Raw genomic sequence first — 10,248 nt, 5'->3', positions numbered from 1 at the left:
CGCCCGCCTTGGCCTCCCAGAGAGCTAGGATTACAGGCGTGAGCCACCGCGCCCGGCCAAGGACACAGTTTCTTGATCATTAACAACAAAAGAAACTTTGAATGCCAGTTACCTCTAGAGAGATGATGATAAGGTTTTTAAAATTTGATGTTGAATGTGAAAGTGCTTTTAAAGTTTTTAGCTTAGGGATAAGGGGCACTCATTGCTTGAAAATGGGTCTGTTACATTATGGACATAAAACAACAGCTTTCTTTCCAATAAATATCTGACCCACCTCCACTGAAGGGATCTTTTAGGAAAACCCTTTTTGGCAATGTGTAAATGTGTGTTAGAATATTTCTGTCAAATTATCAAGCAGGGAAATAGTGGCTTTGGAATACATTTTGGATACATTACAGTTTCTCTTCATTAATTTATTTTGTACCCGGTCCTGAGCCCAGCAGTGCTGTGCGGAGTGGGGGGCGTTCTGGGAATGGCGAGATGCACCCCCCGGGCTCTTTGTGAGGAGCACCCAGGAGATCAGCTTTTCTTTTCTGAACCGACGGACGAAAGTCAGGCAAAGCAAACTTTGAAAACTTTTGGAGGAAAAGAAACCCGTGCCAGTCCGTCAGCTCTGGACTGCCCAGAGCCCACAGAGCTGGAGAAACAGCCCCGAGCCGGGGCGGAAGGCTTAGGCACACGTGTTGCTTTTTTCTTCTGGAAAAGCAGCAGTGCCGCGGTTCGGCAAGTGTGGCCACGAGTCAAGCTGTAGAATAACTTAGGCCGACCCAGAGTTTCTAGATTCACCAGTATCAGAGTCCATTCTTTACTGGACTCGATGACGAAAACTAAACAGTGAAAAAAGTAATGACCAAGTTCAACTCACGAGTGCAGTTTCTGTCCTACCCATCTGCCATGGGCTGAAGTGTGTCCCCTCCAAACTCCCTCGGATCCTCAGAATGTGACTGTGTTTACAGACAGGACCATTAGTGAGGTAATTAAGTTAAAATGAGGTCATGAGGGGCCCTAATCCAACATGACTGTGTCCTTATAGAAGAGGAGATGGGGACACAGCCACACACAGAGGCGACCATGTGAGGACAGGGAGAAGGTGGCTGTGTGCAAGCCAGGGAGAGTCTCAGGAGAAACCGAGCTTGCTGGTACCTGATCTCGGACTTTCAGCCTCCAGGACTGTGAGGAGATACATTTCTGCTGTTTAAGCTGCCCGGTCTGTGGTGCTTTGTTATGGCAGCACTAGCAATAATTAATAATACACTGTTTTTACAAGCTTCTGTGAACAGAACTTTTTCCTGTAGAAGTGGCAAACATGTACAGTACGTAGAGTGTTGATTAGCTTGTATGCATTTGGCCATTACTGATTGCTTCAAGCAAAGGCATTCATATTCCTAGCTGACATTAGTAAAGCATTTATAAAACGCTTTTATCTTTATCTTCACAGTTGGCCACTAAAACAAGTGAGTCAGGTGGTTATTATCAACAGCTACAGTTTGCACAGGACGAAGCTGAGCAACTTCCCTAAGAAATTCAGCCAGTAAGTAGCAGACAGAGGGTTTGAACCCAGGTCCCTGACCTTGAGCCCCCTTCTCCTTGTGGCCAACACTGCATTCCTGGAACTCACGGCCGGTTATGTTTCTGGGAAAGGCACTACAAGTTGAAATGATGTAAGTCTAATCTAATTTATGAATAGTAAAATTTTATAATGAGGTTAGTGTGAACCAAGCACTTGATTTCCAGATTGTTCTACAAAGAACGAAAATACCATATGTGTTCAAGCCTGTGTTATGTGCCTATACAGCATACAGCGAAAATTGGCAATATAATACCTGCTCTTTTAAAATTTAATTTCATTTTTAATATAGTTCCCAGGAGATGCCTTGTGTAGAATGGGATAAGGGGCTAGAGGTACTTTGTGGAAAACAGCTGGAGATTTCCTGGTTTCCAGAGGTTTTGCCCGAGGCTAAGGCTGAAGTGACTCGTGGGGCAGATGCTATTGGAAGGTTACCTGGAGTCTGGCCCGGGGACACTGTGTCTTTTCACCAGGGCCGGTCAGGAGGCAGATGTGCCAGCTGTTGGGACCCTGTGGGTAAGCCAGGAGTGTGGGAGTCTCTCTGGCTGAACTTTTGTTCGTGGAGGGAAGCTTTACCTGCCCTCTGCTTTCAGGTCAGCCTAAGGGCCTGTGTGGGACCCAGGCTGCTTTGGTAGGGAAAGCTGCTTTGCTACAGAGAACCAGCGCCCCACCCCTCAGTGGACAAAATGGTGGCCCGAGGCCCAAGAGCAGGCCTGTGTGCGCGGTGAGCTCCCTCTGAGCGAGGGTGAAATGTCCAGCTCCGAACCACAGCCGCTCCAAAGCACCGCTCCGCACTGCGGTGAGGGCAGGAAAATGGGCGCCATCAGCGACGGCTTCCCTGCGCCCGCTGGTCAGGGCACCGCAGTCGGCCGCACGGTTCCTAGCCACACAGAGCACAGCTTTTCCTCTTTCGAGTCATCTTGGTCACACTGGATGTGAAATTTAGGGCATTTGTGTGGGAAGTCCTTGACCATCTGTGTCTAGTACTAGAGAAACAGGAAGAAGTGCTTTTTCTTCCCTTGTTTTTAGAGAGTCCTTGTCCAGAGACGCAGCTGGAAGGAAGGGGAGCCTGGCGTTGCTATTTTTGGAAGGTCGGGGCTGTGTGGGTGCAGGGGAAGGCCTCTCCGGGCCGGGTTGGGGTCTGCTTCCCTTCCCGGGAGCACTTTCCCTGGAGGTCCTGCATGTCCTCTGGGCTCTGTAATGAGGGATACAAAACCCTGGTGCCCGCCTACGCCAGGCAGTCTGGTGGAGCGGGGCTGGCCATGCTGCCTGTTCTGTGTCCTCATGAGAAACCTTACAATGGCCCAGTTAGAACAGAGACGCGGAGCTCTGTGACAAGATTTCACTCAGCCACGGCCTTCACTATCTTTGCACTCCATTTTAAGTATAAACAAGACCAAAGCACAAGCCAACAAACACAAAACTCCAAAAACAACTTTGTCATTTTTCTAATTTTCCCCTTTCTCACTTGTATGTGCTGTCTGTCTGCGTGTCTTTCTAACTATGTGTGTCTGTCTACCAATCTTCTCTCTCTATCCATCTATCCATCTAAATCAGAGAAGAAACCAGGGAAGCACAGATGTCTCTCACCCCCACATTCTCAGTGGGAACACTAGTCTCTCGCTAGCTATGAAAATATCACTCCATCGACCTTTTGACCCATCTTTGGACCTGAGGCTGATGACCCAGTTATGTCCTACGTCTATAGCCCTGATGGGAAAAGGAAGTGGATCCTTTCTAAGGAGAAAGAATGAGAGATCTGGGAGGTCATTCGGTTCAACGTCAGCTTCTCTGAAGAAACGAGACCAAACTACTCCTGACAGACGAGACTCCATTGCTTTTGCCTCTGGATTTCCCGGGAAAGGTGATCTCCTCCAGTGGCAGTCTAGCTCTTTGCTTCCTGGGACTGAGGTTTAGCATGACTTTGTTTGTTTGCTTTTTAATGGCGACAAGCTGGGATTAGATGTCGTACTGGGTTGAGCTTCTCGGGTACTGTGGGCACCAGGGTGGCATTCCCATTCCGCGCTCTTTCCCTGGTCTAGACGAGACGTTTTAGGAATGAACACTTAGCTGGCACGAGAGTCCAACCGAAGGCTGTTTGGCGGCCCGGGCAGCCTTTCCCCACCCCATTCTCAGCCGACGGCCCGGTGCCCTGAACTGCCGGGGACGGCCACAGGCCCACAGTCTGCGGCTGGATTCTCGTGAGAAAAAGTGCAGGAGAGGCAGGAAGTGGGACCCCAGGCGTCTGTTCTCATGACACGGGGACACGGGTTCGGTGGAAACAATGGGATGGTCTGCTCTTTTTCCAGTTTTCAGCTGACTTTCCTCTTTGAAGATCTTTCTTTCTCCTGACCTTTCACCCACCCAGACCCTCCCCCAGGGACGGGAAGCAGGATATTTTCCCAAAGTCTTTGTTCCTGGGAGGAGCTCGTGCTGCTTCTCCAGCCTGGCGTCCACTTCCAGTTCGACCGCGCAGGTGCCCGTGGGCTTCCTGTGGGAGTGTCTCTGGGTATCCCAGGCTTGCCTGCCCATGTGTTATCCAAGCAGCAGTAAAAGTGCCCCTCTGATCAATACAGAGTCACAAATTGATTCTTAAAAGATCACAACATAAAATATGAAATATCAACTGTCCTTTTGATGTCAGGGAGGACCTCACCGCACCGTGCAAAGGGGGGTCACGTCTGGTCCCGAGGGCAGGGCAGGAACTGTGACGTGAGCTGCTGCGGCCCTGGGGGGCTTGCCAGGGGCGGCGACCGCAGGGAGCGGCACCCCCCACGGAGGCCGAGGGCCAGTGGAGCAGGGAGGTCAAGGGCGAGGTTACTGTTGACTGGTTCCTGTGAGTGGCAGAGAAGGCTTCGGTGAGTCCCACACTGCTCTCCAGCCGCCACCAGCGCCTGGAGCCCGCCGAGCAGACAGGGCTGCCCGCCCCGTGGCGGCTCAAAGGGGCCAGTGTTCTTCATTCAGCTTCCAAATTTAGGGGCAGTGGCTGTCCAGTATCCTAAGCCTCAGTTCCTGAACTTCCGAGCACATTCTCACCATGGCTACTGGAACATTTTTCTCGCTTAAAGGGGTTCCCCCTGAAAACTCCACTTTCCTCTGCCTTACTCCATTGGAAACCCTCGTTTTGACATATCCCAACACCAGCCCTGAGGAAGCAAACGGATGCTCAGTTTCCATCCCTCTCCTCAGGGGCGGCCGTCTATCTCGCCTGGCGCATGCGTGAACTGCAGTGGGTCCTGTCGGATGACATTCCAGGGCCGTCACCGTGCTTTCCTAAGTGCATATGGCTATGCAATAGCGCGTTGCAAACAAAGCCGCTTCCGGTATCATTCTAGTTGGCTCGCACACAGTAATTTGGGATGAAATCCATCTCCCTGTTCCTTGACTTAGCATGCAATTCCTGATGCTCGAAAAATAAGATTTTGCCTTTCCTTAACCTAGGAGTAACCCTCTTTTCCCCAAACAAGCTTCTTTGTAATCAATATCAATGGGGAACTTAGAGTGTTCAGAGTATAGTCGAGTATTTGAAAACTTACAAAGACAGGCTTACGAAACACCATTTAACTTGGCCTGGGACGAGATCAGAGAATTGTCCATTCCTTGTCCCCCTCAACCAACACACTCCCTCTCTACAGTTTAATCTCACAGTGTGGGGTGGGAAGGCCATTCCTCAGCCGCAGGTGCTCCTGGGGCCCGCACCTGGGCACTGGGAGTTGTCTGTTTATGGCATCAACCTGTCTCACGAGGACATCCATATTCCAGGGCAACTCCTGAAACTCAATGCAGGGTTTTCAGAGCACGTCCTGATTCATTCCCGAAGGGAAGTTTTCACCATCCTATGCTGTTGGGAAAACCAAGCGAGTGGAGATAAACTTCCCTACAACCAAGCAAGATTTTCCCAGCTCAGATGCTCCGTGCCCCAGAAAACTGGGAAAGAGCCACATGAGAACCAGCACGGGCCTCAGCGCCACCCGCCAGTCCCAGCTCGGGTCTGATCGCAGTGTAAGAACACGCTCGCTCTGTCCCCGGGCACTGTCAAACCAGACGATCACGGCGAAGTTTGCTCAACCGGATAAACTGGTTGGCTGCAGAATAAGATACCTGCTCCTGCTCGTCTGTTTTAGGTCCATAACTGAATGTATAACCCCCGGATTATTGCCGCAGGAGTCTCACGAATGGTTACGAGCGGCTTCCCTGCCAGTAACACACGATCACAGGGGCCGCAGTGCAGAGCGAACCGGACCGCGCCTGCCGCAGGCCGGGGACAAGCAGTGAAGAAACACTTGCTGGAGGAATGTTCTCTGAAGCACATTGCGTCTCTCCCTCTCCTGTGCGCCTTTGTCTTCCCCACCCCAAGCTGAAAAAGAGAGGGAGAGGAGAGGAAAGGCAATTTCTGAGAACATGCTCATCGTGCAATTTTGCAAAAGCAAAAATATTTTACTTTTCACTAAGGGGGGAAAAAAAGACAAATTAGAAAGCTTCAGGACAACAAATTTCACACAGACACTGATTTAAATATTTTCCCCCCAAACGAAGGAGGGGTATAAAGAAAGGATTTTTAGCTTTTCCCAGTGGAACTATTTCCTCTCTCCAAAGCAGGTGCCGTTGCTGACCCAGATATGTTCTTTTAAAGTGGTTGATATCCCGGGGGGAGTGACTGGCGGAGTTGGCAGTGGGGACGGGTCCCTGTAGACACGTCCAGGAAGGTTGTGAAGCGTCCCTCAGATGCCACTGCGGCCCTGAGCACTTGCGGAGCGAGCTGCTGTAGCGGGGTCTGCGGGGATGACGCGGTGGTACGGGGCTGGGAACTAGGAGTGGATGGAGTCCGGGCTTGGAGGCGGCGGGGGCTGGCTAGGGCTGTGTGCAGGAGACCAAGTGGCGCCAGCCTAGCTCCTGATCTCGAATTCAGAATATTGGAATAAACATTCTGTACGGTCCCTCCAAGCACAAGAGCCTGTAAGAAGTGCAAAGTGAGGCTGGGAGATCACTCCTGCAATCCCCGCACGTTGGGAGGCCGAGGCAGGAGGATCACTTGAGGCTAGGAGTTTGAGACCAGCCTGGGCAACAGTGAGACACTGTCTATAAAAAAAAAAAAAAGAGAGAAAGAAAGAAAAGAAAAAGAAATGTAAGGTGAATGTAGCAAAATTTGGGGATTCTGGGCGGAGCTTATCTGGGAGTTCTTTGTACTTCCTCTTGCAACTGCTCTGTAAGTCTGACCCTAGGTCAAAATTTTCAAAAATTTCAAAAGTTTTATAAACTCTATGAAGACATGCCATAAGAAAATGCTTTGTTAGATTTAATCTACTCAAGTGAAAAAACGAACTTTTTCATGTCATGACATCAAACTCTTAAACTCAAACTCAAACTGTTTGGTGTTCCTTAGACGCCAGATTTCATGTTTAGGCGCTTTGGAGAATAGCTGCCCAAACCTTGGCTCCAAATTCAAATACTGCCCAGGTCATGTGACTCCCGAGATTGGGGCCCTTCCGTTCTTCTGGCACTGTGCACGCCTGCAGAAGGAGGGGGGGCAGAGTCATTGGGGAGCTGCCACACAGCAGTCACCCCGAGCATTCTCTGTCTGTTACAGTGAGGAGGGTTCTGCACACACCTTTGCTTCATTTGCACACAGAATAGCCTAAGCAAAGCAACAGACAGCCCACGTTTAGGGAAAAAGATGTTTTCACCTTCAGCGGGGTGGTGGGGATAGAATTCTCATAAACATCATATTCCACAGGTATCTTCCTGGTTTGACCAACAGGGAAACTGAAGCCCGAAGAGGCTCCATTTCCACACTCCCCAGAGCTGGGAGGGACGCGCTGTCCTCAAATTGACAGGCAGTTTGGGAGTGCCCAGAGAGGCTTTGTGACAGGCAGTGCTTGGGAAGAGAAAGGATAACTTCCAAATTCCAAGGTAGGAGGTGAGAAGGGGGTTCCCACGGAGCCCAGAGGGCCGACTTCTTTAAAGCAATGAGTTGGGCAGGGGGAGGCTCTGTGTGAAAGGGATTCGGGAAACCTCTGTCTGGCTGGCGTGAGAGGGCGTGAGGAGGGGGAGGGAGGTGCTAAGACTGAGAAGCTGGCCGGGAGCACAGCCTGGCCGAGCACAGTGCTACCCGGGAAGTTTGCGGAGACGAGCGACGTGGTCTGGGCGGGGGCCTGACATCAAACCCTCCTGCTCCCAGCCCACCCCCACCCGCCGGCCGAGCGCTGGCCTCTGAGACACACACACAAGGACTGTGGACCGTTGAAAGTAATCGCCCAGTTTTCAATACACTGCACTCAATGGTTCCCATTGTTACTTTAAGTGGTCATGAGATGGTGAACACAGAGAAAATTCAGGCTGTGAATTATTGAAATGCTGTTTTGTCCTAACAAGACTGTGTAGATGTAGGGTGCCTGGGATGGAGAGGTTTCCAGGGACAAGGGACAGTCCCAGGCAAACCTGGATGAGTTGGTTCATCCTAAAAAGTCATGCTTCCTGTCTATTATACACTTTGTTCAAGAGAATTAAATCGTTTATTGATTACACGTGATAATGGTTGATACACAAGCTTCATTCCCATCTACAGATAATTTGATCTGGTACCATTATTCAATTTCGATATATTGCAAAGGATATGCCACCAATCATCTTTATAACCAATAATTCCATCATTTTCTTTGGATGACCCCTTTCAATGGTGAACTTCAGGTCACAACAGTAACCGTCAGTCCAGCTACATCAAGGTTTCTGAAGACAATGGCTTCTCCACCCAAGCAGGTTGTAAATGAATTTCAGATAGAACCTGGCATCACCCTGAAGGAATTCTATCTTCACACTTTTGGGGAAGTTTACCAAAATGGCTTCAGAGTAGACTAACTTTACACAGCACATTAAAAAAAAAAGAAACATTTATTCAGCATCGTGATCAGACTATTACATTTAGCAGCCAACAGCATGGGTGCAAAAAAAAAAAAAACTACATTAAAACGCTTTGTTGGAATGCTTTACCCTTTCCACAGAACAGAAACTAAAATAACCTGTTATACAATTAGTCACAAATACAGTCCTTGAGATTTTGCCCATACACATGAGTATTGTCTAAAATATGTCTTCTTTGTAGCAGCTAGGCCCCGCCACCACTGTGCTTGGCTGAGCTCACAGATCTGTTGTAACCTATAGCTTCCCTGTCACTTCTCTGAATCTCCTCTCCTGCTAGGCTTTGTTCCCTGGGTGTATTTAAAACCTTCTGCCACTGCCATAGCTACTGCTGCTACTGGAACCACCATAGCCACCTTGGTTTCGTGATTTGGCAAAGTATTGGCCTCCACCACCATAGGCGCCAGAGCTTCTGCCTCCAAAATTTCCTCCCTTCATGGGTCCAGAATCTGAAGACTGATTGTGGTAATTGCCAAAATCATAGTAGCTTCCACCACCTGCAAAACTGCTTCCGTCATTACCAAATCCATTGTACCCATCCCCACTGCCACCATATCCACCACCACCACGGCTGCCACCAAAGCCACCTCGACCACTGAAGTTTCCTCCACAGCCAGAGTTGTCATTCCCACCAAAACCACCTCCATGACCGCCACCAAAGTTTCCAGAACCGTGTTGACTTCTTTGGCTGGATGAAGCACTGCCCATCTCTTGCTTCGACAGGGCTTTCCTTACTTCGCAGTTGTGGCCATTCGCAGTATGGTGTTTCTGAATGACAGTCTTATCCACAGAATCATGGGCATCAAGGTTACAAAAGCAAATCCCCTCTTCTTGCCACTGCCTCCGTCAGTCATGATTTCAATCACTTCAGTTTTCCATACAGTTCAAAGTAGTCTCTTAGGTGACGTTCTTCAGTATCTTCTTTAATGCCACCAACAAAGATCTTTTTCACAGGTAAGTGGGCACCTGGTCTTTGAGAATCTTCTTTGCGGACAGCTCTCTTTGGTTCCACACTCTTCCATCCACCTTGTGTGGTTGCATTCATTGCTGCATCCGCCTCCTCCATGGTGGGATATGTGACAAACCCAAAGCCCCCGGAGCACTTGGCGTTTGGATCTCTCATGACCACACAGTCCACGAGCGTCCCCATTGCTCAAAATGGCTCCTCAGACTCTCATCGGTCCTTTCGAAGCTCAGTTCTCCGATGAAGCTTCCGCCGCTGCTCGGGTTCCGTAGGAGACTCTGACTTAGACATGGCGGTGGTGGGAAGAGGCTTCAACGATGCGTCCTCGGCAGCGCCCACGGGCAGAAAGGAGCGAGCTAACGGTCGTATCTCTATAATACGCTTCGGACTGTGAAAAGAAAGCAGAGGATCCACGGAAGATAAGAATACGTCTATGTGTCTGAGGGAGAACGTGCCTCTACACTTTTTAGGCAAATTCACTTACTTTCTAAGTCCTTAATTCCTTCATGCGTTCCCGCTAACAATGGTCGCTCAGTTCCAGAGCCGCAGCGGCCAGCAGGGCAGCAGGCCAGTGTCACCGAGCTCCACATGGCCGGCCCCCTCTGGGAGAGAGCCCTCTTCCGGAGGCGGGCTGTTTTTGTTTGTTTTTATCACCCACCACTCTCTTAAGCAACTGGCTTTAGTTTTATTTGCTTTTTGGACTGTCTGTATATAGGGAGGGAGGGAGGCAATCAAGGAAGACATCACCTCTCCCGGACCTGGGTGCCAGCTGCGTTTGTGGGGTCTTGTTACCTCTCCGAAC

The 10,248-nt window shown here is 49.9% G+C and overlaps 1 pseudogene; it reads right to left on the bottom strand.

Annotated features, from left to right (window-relative positions):
* Positions 1-8,782: 8,782 nt before the first annotated feature.
* LOC105816060 lies at positions 8,783-9,737 on the bottom strand (annotated as a pseudogene).
* Between the last annotated feature and the right edge of the window lie 511 nt (positions 9,738-10,248).

The sequence above is a fragment of the Propithecus coquereli genome, unplaced genomic scaffold, assembly GCF_000956105.1.
Source record: "Propithecus coquereli isolate 6110/MARCELLA unplaced genomic scaffold, Pcoq_1.0 Scaffold354, whole genome shotgun sequence".
In the NCBI taxonomy this organism is placed as follows: domain Eukaryota; kingdom Metazoa; phylum Chordata; class Mammalia; order Primates; family Indriidae; genus Propithecus; species Propithecus coquereli.
The sequence above is the reverse complement of the archived record's forward strand: the minus strand, read 5'-3'. Positions and strand labels throughout refer to the sequence as shown.